The sequence below is a fragment of the Melopsittacus undulatus genome, chromosome Z (assembly GCF_012275295.1).
Source record: "Melopsittacus undulatus isolate bMelUnd1 chromosome Z, bMelUnd1.mat.Z, whole genome shotgun sequence".
Taxonomy (NCBI): Eukaryota; Metazoa; Chordata; class Aves; order Psittaciformes; family Psittaculidae; genus Melopsittacus; species Melopsittacus undulatus.
In genome coordinates this window covers 61,661,591-61,674,586 of record NC_047557.1, presented here as the reverse complement: position 1 = coordinate 61,674,586, position 12,996 = coordinate 61,661,591, and positions in this window count along the sequence as shown.

Sequence of the window (12,996 nt, the reverse complement as noted above, 5' to 3'; positions counted from 1 at the left end):
AAGGTCAAATTTCTTGTGGTTGAACTCATGAAGTAAATACAGAACACATTTTGTTTGTATCTTGGGGGAACAAACTGTTTTTATGGTGGAGTAGTTGTATTACACTAAAGCAAGCAGTGTAAGGTATTGCATTTCAAAATCACATAATCGTAAAGTAGGGAACATACTAACATCCAACATAATCAGTCTCAATCACAAAAACTGGAAACAATTCTGAAAACTGAAAACTTAAAAAAAACCTCACCTTTGTTTTCAAAACAATGGTATACAAAGGAGGAAGAAAAACTGCACTGAATGCTGGTGTAAACCTTCATATCACTAGGCTCTAATAGTGAAAACCTGTTTATCATACATTATTTTATTATGTGAGTCTAATTCAGAGTGGTCATTCAAAATGGCTATAGTTGAAACATCCTGCCTTGTTGCTAAACCCCACTAACTCTTTCATGATCCAGGTCTCCATGATGCAGTATTTTACCTTAATTCCCATACTTATGTTTCACGAGGAAAATGTATGATAAAAATAAACATTGTACAGCATCTTTATTGAACACGACCTGTCAGGTATTTTGCAAGTTTTACTAGTAAAATTTAACAAGATGGTATCTTCAGACAATAACAATTGAGAAACGGTTATGAGTGTCTGGAAACCTGTCAGACTTCGCAAATTGTTCCTGTTCTATCCAAGGAGAAAACCAAGATCCTTTGAGATTTACAGCAAAGAATCTGAGAACGAGGAGCTCAGAGTGGAGAACAACATTCTGTTACTGGAACTACTACTGCAGGGCATTGGCAATTCATGCATAGGTGCTCCTTTGGGAGGTCCTTTGTATTTAAGCAAAAATTGTATGCAGCAAATATCCTCAGCAAAAATTCTTTTCCGCTCTGACTCACTCATTAACAGCTGTGGTTGAAACTAATCAACACCTGTTAAATCCCTGCTTTTGCAAAATTCCTAACCTGCTGAATTGATGCCTCTCTCCCAAGGTAAACAAGCTGCTCTGTATTATGAGTGGTTGCATTTGGGAATTATTGTGTGGTAGGAAATTATGACATTTCTAAATAAACAATGATATTGACCATTAAAATGATAAGCCTCCATTTGTGATCCACTGAAACACAAGATGGATCCAATATTCCTAAAGGAGGAGTAACTTAAGCTCATTAGTTTTAGGGAAACAAATAAACAGTGTGTTTCTAATTATATCAGTGAGTCACCCTGACTAATATAATTGCACAGTAGAGTGCAGATTTAATAGGGTACTTTTGCATGCCTGAAGTCTGTCAACCTTTTCAAAGAACAATGTTCTTGTCACTTTTGCCTTTCCCAAGCACAGCCAATCACTAAGCAGCATTAGTCCACCATCACAGCCAGGACAGTTTAGGTCACAATCCTTAATCTTTTTCTATACGGGGACATTCATACTGTCACTACACAAGCGCTACACAAAGAAGTAACACATTCCTCTTCCCTGGTTGTGCCAATTAGCTTAAACACTGTGTGCTGGTGGAGCTTAAGAAGTGTACTACTACATAAGCAGATCTGAAAATGTCTGTCACACCTACTCAGGCTAAGAGTATTTAAAAATCTCAAGGCTATTCTCATAATAACTGGGACAGAAAAGTGAACATATTTAAGTAAAACCCAAATTTCAAATCAGGGATTCAAGTCTTCACAACCTCTTATGGATTGACACTTTGCAGGTTATTACTTCTTCATTATGGAGACACGATTTTTCAGATTAGAAGTGCACTTTAGGCAGCTACAACTCTAACCTCCTGGTTGCTTAACTTTTCTAAAATTCTGTTCATTAAGAAAACACAGGAAAGAGAACAGACTTTACCTAAATTGGAAGTTTTGTGTGGGTTAGGGTTAAGGGTGTGGGGATGTGTTTCAGGTGGGGCATTGCTTTAAAATGCAGAAACACCATGATAAATTAAGTTTAATTATGACAGTTGTGATTATACCTCAATCACCACAAATCTGTAGATCATGTGTTCATTGTACAGTCATCTTGGCAAAACTGCCATGTAAGTATGGCTATGGTTTATTCAGCTTGTAAAAAGCACCCTTTCAAGTTTAAAACAAGTGTTTAGAGTAGTAGAAAAAAAGTATTGTACTTTGTCTGTCTGTCTATCTGTCTGTCTGTTCTATCCTCCCTCCTGCACTGATTACTGCACATTAGCTAAAAATTTCACAAGTTCACAAAATTCTAGTAGATCTCTGATCCCATTTTCCTCTGTAAGCATCAGCAATAACTCCTAGATCCCCTCCTTGATTTACATTCTTCTCCCTCCTAGTCCCTCCACCCAAACAGTTCCACAACCAGAAAGGCACATGCAGTACCACTTAATCGTAAGTTAGTACTAAAACAATACACTAATAAAACCAACACAACTGCTATGTATTTATTCCAAGACCAAGAAGTTTTATAGCTCTCTTTGGTCCTGTATACTTTGGCAAATATGCTAGAGTAAGTCATGCAAGTTCTCTAGCATGAATAAAATTGATTTTATTCTGGAGCAATATTTGTTCACAAAATAGAATAAATGTGGGTTTGGTATTGAGATTTCCTTCATGGTGGAAAAGTCTGTCCACCTGGAAAAGACATTCCAGAGCAGTCTGGAAAGAAAATTTCCCCCATAGTCCTCCCCAGTGGCTTGATAGCATCCATACTGTTTGTCCAGTCCAACGGCTCTGCAGCAAAGTCACAGCCCTTCCTGATTTTCCCATCTAGTGGTCCTCCAGCAAAGTTTACCCTGTGCAGCAGAGTCTCCCAGTAGCATCTTTATTCCCACTCTCCCAATCCTACATTTGTGAGTCATCTCTTTGGTTTTTCTTCAGCAATTTCCTCATATGCCCTCTGCGTGCCTGTTCTCCTTCCCATGGCTTTCTCCACCATATCTCTCTCAAACTGCTATTCCCAAATGGTCCTCAACTCATTCCCAAGAAACTCCTTTTTGTTGTTTCTACTCCAATACCAAATTTTTCCATTTATTTTCTTTGAATCCATTAAATTAATGGATGTCATCAAAACCAGACTGATTCCAAGCAAGAAAGCTAAATGTCTTCTCATGCAGAAAAATAGGAGCTACAGTTGCTTCTCCAGCTAAACAGGGGGTCTGCTGCTCCCCGCATGTGCTGTGAGCCAATGGATTAGTGGAGCTGCCTAAACATAAAGCTGTGAGCCCTAACTTCTATCACACCACCTGAAAGCCACTGCTCCACTTGAACTGCCTCCCCAAAACTCACTGCAAAAACTCTGAAGGAGGGCATAGATTTTTTTTTATATATATGGAAACCCAGAAACTCTAGGGAAAGCAAAAGGGAAAATTCTGTTAAGGCAAACGAAATATATGGTGTAATAATTAACTTGGGGACAACATAAAATCATATCATAATACACTTGCACTGGCCCTGTGCTGAAACTCTGTGTGCTAAACAGGTCTTTTTTGGGGTATTAGTCACTGAAAACTCCCAATTCTTTACCATGATGTTAAAACGTAGTAAAAAGACTAAATAAATGAAAAGCCACTTGCAACATATCTTCTGGAAATGCACTGCCTCTCTTTCCTTTACTGTTCTCCTTAACCTGAAACACCCCACATTCAGCCTCCTCTCTGCAGTACAGATACAGCTCTGCTTTTGCCGTCTGCTGTGGGGTGGGTCTGCAGCCTGAAGCCACAGCAGCACATCCTCGGTCCTTGTAGGGTTTCCAGCATCATGGGGCTGCACAAAGTCCCCATCCTGACTGGAAAGAAAGGGGAAGGTAGCGCAGTCACATGACTGAACCACAACAAGCAGATGCACACATTGCAGGGCTCATTTCCTCAGCTCTTCTAATGATTGAATGGTGCCGATGGTGCCATCTTCAGCTAACAGAGATACAATCTGCAGGAGCAGCCTGGGAGGAAGTGTGTGCACTTTGAAACTTGCTTACAACCTTTCTTATCTCTCCTAGTGATTCCAGCCTTCCCAAATGGTGTGACCCTCCCAACATATTTGAACTGCTGTTTGGAATTTCATTCCTAAAAATTTATGACAAAGGCCAGTGGGAACAACAAGGAGAGACATTTGAAATTCCACAGGCATGTCCTCCTAAGAGCAGTTTTACTGATACAGTGCACATCAAACAGTACAAGGAAATTATCCATTATAGTGAAACTCAGAGAGGAACACCTAACCGCTGAGTTACTAAATACATCTCTAAAGTACGAAAGAAGCTGTTATTGTCACTCTTGCTCTGATCAAGAGCCTTTGTGTTGCTTATAGGCATTTACATTTCAGTTCTTAGAAATCAAATAATACCTGAAAGCTTTAAAAACTTTATGCTAAGAAAACTCACTGACTTACGAATATTGATAATACTTTTGGTGGGCAGGAGAGAAACTTTCTTAAAAGAAAATATCTCTGGGAATCTTTTGGCACTGAAATTAACATACATAATGATGGAATCCAACTCTCTACTTTTAGCCTGTCATTTACTCAATAAGTAGTACTGCTGTGAGGGGACTAGGGGAAAGGGGATGTGAGGGAACTCATCTACACACCTTGAATATGCACACCCGCCCCCAGCAGCCCTACTACCTGTTCTGTGTCACAAACATGGTGTAAGCAATTTCTTGTATTTGCAAACACTTTTAATACTATACAGCACTTACTAAGACACAGCAAGTTTTCTCTTTTCTCATATTCAGATCCATTTGCTTACTTCTTGTATCTTACTGCTTCCACATCACTTACATCAGCTTTTGATAGAAGTTTGCCAGAAAAGTAGAATTAGACCAATCAGCAACTGTCAGAAAAAACACACATATTTTAGAAGCAGTTTAAAACTTGCTACCTTTGTCTTTACTTGAAAAATACCCGGTTTTGCAAAGGCTTGTCCATTTTCCCATAGTTAACCTAATAAATTATTTTACAACTCTGTCACATTTTTATTCCCAGTTTATAAAATAACCTGTTTAGCTCCTTCTTCTTTTATAACCTTCCTTATCCCTTGTTTTCATTCAGGCTTTTCTTTCAGGCAGCCTTTTTTTAAGCTGCTCTGCAAACCACCAAGTCTCTTCTGAACATTTCTCTCCTGGGAAATCTAAGTGAGATTTAGCAGGAAGCCCTTCTTCATACATACTTCTAAAAGAGTTAATTTAAAACAACGAGTTCATGCATGAAGCACCCTACTACCCATTTTCTTGGGTGTGGTTGGGATAGAGTTAATTTTCTTCAAGTAGCTCATTTGGTGCTGTGTTTTGTATCTATCTGTGACCAAAACAGCTAGATAGCACACCCATGTTCCAGCTGTGGCTAAGCAGTGCTTATGCAACTCCAACCTCTTTTCTCAAGCTGCCCTGTCAGTGAGCACGCTGGGGGTGCACAAGAAACTGAGAGGGGGCACAGCCAGGTCAGCTGCAATTTGTGTTGTGCTAACCCACACTGCTTGGATAGGAATATTTTAGTAAACTGCAATCTAACTTAAAGTAAAAAGATACTACAGTGGCATTAAACTACTTAAATGGGCTATAACAGGCTCCTAAGAATTGAAACTTTCAGGGCCAAGGAGGTTTATTTAATGGGGTGATACTTTTAAGCTTCTGGAATCTGTTGCACTGACGCCAGGAGGAGAAGGATGAGCCCTATTTCTCACCTTGCTACAGATCTCCTGGGTGACTCTGAATTGTGAAATGCTTTCTCTGTTCCTACTTGCTCCTGGCTTTTTTCCTGAAGATCCTCTCAGCAATAGTACCTCTTGCTGGAGAGCTGCAGTTTAGGCCTTTCGTGTAGCCTCATACCACACAGGAGAATGTAACACCTCATAAGGCTTCCTCACACAAACAGTCCTATTTGTTAACAACCTCTCACATTAACTTTATTCCTCCTTTGCCTGCACCATGGCTCCAGCATGCAGGTTTGTGTAAGGGCTTGTCCTTAACCAACATTTTTATGCCCTTGTTTTTAAGCTAACCTGAGCCAGGGTGCAGATGCCTGTATCAATATATTTTTATATAGGAATATATTCTGGGAACTGCCATAACATCTTGAATGAGTGCATGCCATCTTGCAGAGGGACAGCAGCCAGGATGTGCCCTGCTGGACTTTGCTGAAGGGATCCATGACAATACCTGTCCTAAAAAGACACAAAAAGAATGATAGACGGTCCTTCTTGGTGAGGCAGCCTTTGTACAAAGATGTAGGCAAGCTAGTCTGTAACACACAAGACATCAGGGTGTCTCACGAAGGAACAGAACCATGAGCTCCATCCTGGGCTGACCAAAACAATTTCTGACATCAAGTAGAACAGCACCTCACATGGGAATGGGATGGCTACTTGAATCATGCAAGATCTTTGCTGTCATGAAACACATCGGCACAATAAATACCATTTTGAATGCAGAGTCCATTCCGGTTTTGCTTTGCTCCATGCACTTCTGCAGACAGGTTGGTCAGATTTGTCAGGATGGGTCTTTGGAGGAGGAGATGTGGGTCACTTACCATGGCCACACCATGTGCACACAGAGCATTGATCATGTAGGCATCCTGCCATATACAAGTCCTGAAGGTACCCTGAAAACATCTGAAACTGTGAAATTCAACTTCTGTCCCACATCAATTCTGACAAGTGCTGAAAATTATAGCAGAAGAAGGTCCATGGATTGGGCCGTGAAAGCCAAAATACAACAGGAATGACATACACACATTCACCCGAGCAGCTCACAGTCATGGTTACAGGCCTGCTTTCAGCTCCAGCTCTGGTGACCTGTTTGTAGAGAGAATTTGGAATTGTATTTGCTCCACTCCTGGTGCAGTCCTGTTGGCTGGCCAGACAGCAGATCCAGCCCAGAAAGGAACACCTGGAGCCTGTGTGTGCTGCCAAGCCTCAGAAGATTTAACTTGGGCAGAAAAGCAGTGGAATATGGCACAAGTGACTGTCACTGTGCTTTGTGGGATGGAAGACAGAACAGCCCAAATGCGTCCAGCACTCCAGCCAGAGACACACTCAGTCTTCACTAAAAAGAGATGTCTTGATCCATTCAGACCACACTGTCACAGCACACCTAATGCATCACAAGGCCAAAAGTTCTGCAGGGAAGAAATGTGGCTGCTAAGCTGGCATTGCAATGTGACTACCTTTGTCATTCCAAGCATGGAATGGAAATACTGGAATGGAAATAATAACATTACCTGAGCTCCTCCAGTGTTTTGCAGTAAGCACTGAGCAACAAAAATTGCAAGGACAGATAACTTCCTTATTTGATAAGAGGAAGAGAGATTTAGAATTTGTAATGATAATCATAAAAGTAAATAACAAAATATTATTTTTATGTGAAATGAGCTGTTCACCTTTAGTCAGTTTTGGGAGTACTTGGCTGCTTTCCTTGCTCCTAAGTAAAATGATGAATACTCTGTGCAGAAGTTGAGAAATCTATCTTGTGTGAGACTTAGGCTGTTTTTCTTCAACAGTTATGAACAGGAAATTATTTGATTTGTGACATTTTAATCTCCAGTTCCTTCAATATTTTATGCCCCACACACTATGATTCTGTATCAAGGGGCTTTCTGAGGTAACCCTTAGAACATTAGCAAGTTCCCATTTGGCTGTCAGCATAGGCCTAAGTAAAATTCAGGACTAATTTTAGCATTTATTGGAATGTGCTACTAGAAAGGAAAGGTCGTGCTCACAGGAAGACAGTGCCAACCTGGGTTACTGGCTTGAACCTGTTTCTCTTTCGCAACAAGTGATGCTTCCTTCCATCCGCTCCTGTCAAGCAGAATAAATCATACCAGCAACATCTGTTTAAGAGGAGGAATTCTGTATACACTTGTAGTGTGTACAGTACTCCCTCTTCCCAGAATATATTCACAACAGTGCTTCGCTAGCCAGGGAGGAGAGGGGAGCACACTGACACAGTACATGTATTGTCTGTGCTGTCAATACTGCAGACAGCATCCTCAGCTGATTCTAATGTGAAATACTGCTCCTTTAGTGAAGAAGAGTCAGAAGATGTTTTCAGTACTCACCGCCCCTGTGCCTGTGGGAGAACTACCTGCTCTGCTTCAAGTCTATGGAGGCAGCTTGATGCTCACTCCCTGGAACTTCTATGCCTTCTGACCTTTCTCCATTTGTTTACAAGAACCCATCTTGCAAGAAGGAAGAAAATTATCTGTCCATTCTACCTGGGCTTTCAGAGAAAGTCTTTGGATTCTGAAGGAAAAATGCTTCCAACACCTTTCCCCTCATACTGGAGAGGGAGTCTGTACCCCAAAAGGAATTCTTCCCAACACAGAAAAATTAGTTCCCAGAACTGGCAGTTGCTCACACAGGAGAAGCAGACTTACTCTTCTCCCCATTACTAAGTTTCACAATAAATATATCTGAATTTGAAAGGCGTAACTCCTAATGAGACTGTCACAGTTTGGAGACAAACAATCCAAACAGACACGACACTCAAACCTTGAGCTTGCTTCCAGAGGGTACTTCACCATGCATCCCCACAATACAAACAAATGTGGGAAATCCTTATCTTGTGCAATAATGAGATATGCAATACAGGGACCTTCAGAGGTGTCAATAAATGCAGGAAAAATACATTATAGAATCATAGAATCATAGAATAGTTAGGATTGGAAAGGACCTCAAGATCATCTAGTTCCAACCCCCCTGCCATGGGCAGGGACACCTCACACTAAACTGTATCACCCAAGGCTTCATCCAACCTGGTCTTGAACACTGCCAGGGATGGAGCATTCACTACGTCCCTGGGCAACCCATTCCAGTGCCTCACCACCCTCACAGTAAAGAATTTCTTCCTTAGATCCAGTATAAACCTCTGCTGTTTAAGTTTCAACCCATTACCCCTTGTCCTATCACTACAGTCCCTAATGAATAGTCCCTCCCCAGCATCCCTGTAGGCCCCCTTCAGATACTGGAAGGCTGCTATGAGGTCTCCACGCAGCCTTCTCTTCTCCAGGCTGAACAGCCCCAACTTTCTCAGCCTGCCTTCATATGGGAGGTGCTCCAGTCCCCTGATCATCCTCGTGGCCCTCCTCTGGACTTGTTCTAACAGTACCATGTCCTTTTTATGTTGAGGACACCAGAACTGCACAGTACTCCAAGTGAGGTCTCACAAGAGCAGAGTAGAGTGTCATCAATTTGATAGGTGGACCACTCGGTGGATAAAGAACTGGCTGGATGGTCACACTCAATGAGTCGTGGTCAATGGCTCAATGTCTGGCTGGAGATCAGTAACGAGTGGTGTCCCTCAGGGATCGGTGTTGGGACCGGTCTCGTTTAATATCTTTGTCACTAACATGGACAATGGAATTGAGTGTGCCCTCAGCAAGTTTGACAATGACACCAAGCTGTGTGGTTCTGTTGATATGCTGGAGGGAAGGAATGCCATCCAGAGGGACCTTGACACACTTGTGAGGTGGGCTGATGCCAAACCCATGAAGTCCAACCATGCCATGTGCAAGGTCCTACACCTGGGTCGGAGCAATCCCAGGCACAGCTACAGGTTGGGCAAAAAGGAAATTCATGGTAGTCCTGTGGAGAAGGCCTTGGGGGTGTTAGTCAATGAGAAAATGAACATGAGCCAGCAGTGTGCACTCACAGCCCAGAAAGCCAACCGTATCCTGGGCTGCATCAAGAGGAGCGTGACCAGCAGGTCAAAGGAGGTGAAGAGGTATTTGATACCACAGCACATCATGCCCAGGATGTAAAATTGGGAGCAGTTACCCAGAAGGGCTAGATCACTGCTCAGTCAGGCTAGGTATCGGTCAGCAGGTGGTATTGTATTCTCTTCCCTTGTTATTTCCCTTATCATTATTATTATTGGTGGTAGCAGTAGTGGTTTGTGTTATACCTTAGTTACTGGACTGTTCTTATCTCGGCCCATGGGAGTTACGTTCTTTCAATTCTTCTCCCCATCCCTCCAGCAGTGGGGGGAGGAAAGGAGGGAGGAGTGAGCAAGAACTGTGGCTGATTTACAACTGAGCTTAAACCACGACAAAAGACTCAAACAGAAAGTGATGACCCAGAGCTGAACACAGTACTCCAGGCAGGGTCTTAGGACAGCAGAGGGGAAGAATCACCTTCTTTTGGTGCAGCCCAGCATATGGTCGGCTCTCTGGGATGCGAGCGCACACTGCCAGGTCATGTCCAACTTCACATCAATCAACACTCTCAAGCCCCTCTCCACAGGGTTGCTCTCAATCACCTCATTCCTCCACCTTTTATCGATACTGGGGGTTGCCCTAACCCATTTGCAGAATGTTCCATTTGGCCTTATTGAACCTCATGAGATTCGCACAGGTCCACCCCTCAAACATGTCCAGATCCTCTGAAAGGCATCTAATCCCTCAGACGGGTCAACTGCTCCATTCATCTTGGTGTCACCTGCAAAACTGCTGAGGGTGTGCTCAATCACACTATGTCCTTGATTAAGATATTAAACAGTACTAGTCTCTGTACAGACCCCTAAGGGACACCACTCATCACTGATCTCCACATAGACACTGAGCCATTGATCACCACTGTCTGGATGCGATCATTCAACCAACTGCTCATCCACCAAGCAGTACACCATCAAATCTCTATCTTTCCAATTTACAGAGAAGGATTTTGTGAGGGACCATGTGAAAGGCCTTACAAAAATACAGACAGATGGCATCCATAGCTCTTCTCTTTTCCACTGATACAATCACTCATTATGACATCCTGAAGGCTTAATTGCCAATTTGTGTTAATTTTACAAAGCTTCCTTAAAATTATCTCTGTGCATAATTTATCAAGGACTATCAAAAAGTAGTACAGATAATACTTACTTCAGTTAAGTTGCCATGACCACAAGTGATCACATGCCATGATCAAATGAAATTCTCTTCCCCAGAGAATTTCACTAGCAGGAAACTGAATAGAACAGGAAAGAAAACCTAACTTGGGAAACCAGTAAATGAGGTGTTATCTCAGGTACCATACATACCAAATAGTCTCAGCTACTCTTTAATAATGTTTCATCTGCAGTTCTAAGAAATACCCAGTTAGGAAAAATGGATGTCAATGGTTCATTTTACACATGCTGGCACCCTCATGAATGTCACTAAAAGGCAGGCCCTATGGAGATGGAGGATTGCAAATTAGTTGCCTGGGTTTTGCAGCTGAAGGATGACTCAAGATGACCTCCTTTTTAACAACAGTTAGTGCAAAAGGTTGATACTTCATACACACACACATGTATATTAAGGATTGGGGGGGGGTGATTATAAAAGCATTAAAACATTTAAATTTATAATCAGGAGCTTAATCATTTGCAGCACATAGCTAATTTCCATTTTAAATCCGAAGCACTAGTTAAGAGGACACTGAAGAAGTAGAAAGAATTCAAAAGGTGCATCATTTTCACGAAAGTGATGAATAGAAGCAAATCAGCATTGTGGAAAACCTCTGAACATTTGCAATACAAAGAAAGCCTAGAAGGTAGAGTTAGAATACCACTTCTGTAACTTATGTCAATCAAGAATCCCATCTTCTTCTGACTGGTTTAAGGCCTGCCAGTGCCAAATGATATGGTAAAAAAGACATAAAGATCATATTGGCAATCTGAAAACAGTTCCCTGGCAGAGGGGTGGCCAACAGGTTCAGCTACCCTGAGGAAGCCCACATTCTCATACCACCTCTTTTTATTTAAGTTAAAAAAAAACAAAGCCACCATTCAGGCTTTCTGTATGGTACCTCTTCTGCATGTGAGAGATCTCTCTTTGAAAGCAGTGTGGCTTTACTATGAAAATCTTACAAAGAATCTCTTCCCATCCAAGGATTTTCTGAATAAGGAAGCTCCAGTTGTTAGCCCTGCATTAAACAATCAGAAACAGAGAAGCTTCTTGAAAAGTCTGGTTTCTACGAGCTGTCCAGAGAAGAATCTTTTCTGTCAGAAGTCATGTTGTCAGGTAGCAGAAAGGTAATATAAACAACATTAATGCAAAACACACAGCTTAAAATGAAGTCATAATTACTAAGATCTAGTTCACAAAAATGAATGAAAGCTTAGTTACTGATAGATAAGAGGTGAGAAATGAATCTGAAATATGCTTCATGTCAAGATCTATCTCAGACATTTTCTCTAAGGATTTGGAAAAATATTTGATTCAAGTAAATTCAGAAGAGATTTCTCTGCAAGGAACAAAGTTTTAGTGACATAAGCTTACAAATCTGAAAATGAAGAGAGGGAAAAAAGTGAAACTTGGAAGACTTTCTGAAATTGTGAGCTCCTCTCACAAACAGCTAGAAGGCTCTACTCTCTGTAGGTAAGAGTACCATTTTGACAGCAGCACTAACTAAAGCCTCAAAGGGGGAACAATGCAGAAAATTTTCAGCATCTTTACTTTGAATGCCACATGGTCTATGAATTAAGCAGAAAAAAGGAAGTTACTCAAGCAGCTAAATTACAACAGTTCCAGATTAGTACTAGCTAAGCTGTCTAACTTGGGCATACTAAAAAGTACTTCATAGGGGGGGAAAAAATGCCACATTTCATTCTCCCTGTTTCTTCAGTGGAAATAAGAAAGTTTTCTATTTAAACCCCACCCAAAATTTCCTGAAGCCTCAAACTAAGTTAATTTTCAAGAGATAATGGAGAGGACAATTTGTTTTTCAAAAACATTATAAAATAGTGTTACTTGATGCTTCTTAAATGTAGTATGAAGAACATATATGAAGCTTCTTTTTCTCCTCTACTTTGTAAGTAATTTCTCTATCGCTCAAAAGGGACCAGCAATAGTTACTATAGATCAAACAGAAAATGTGATGTGATTCCAAGTTTATCCTATGGGGTATGTCTTAATATTCAGCTCAAAGACTGCTTGATTTACACAAAATCCAAATTTCTGAAGTAACACAGGGCCTGTCAGACTAGTTCTGAAATGTGTTGCCCTCGATACAATTACTATTGTATTTTCATACACAGTATTAGGTGCATAATTTTTTGGAGAAGAAAACTTTA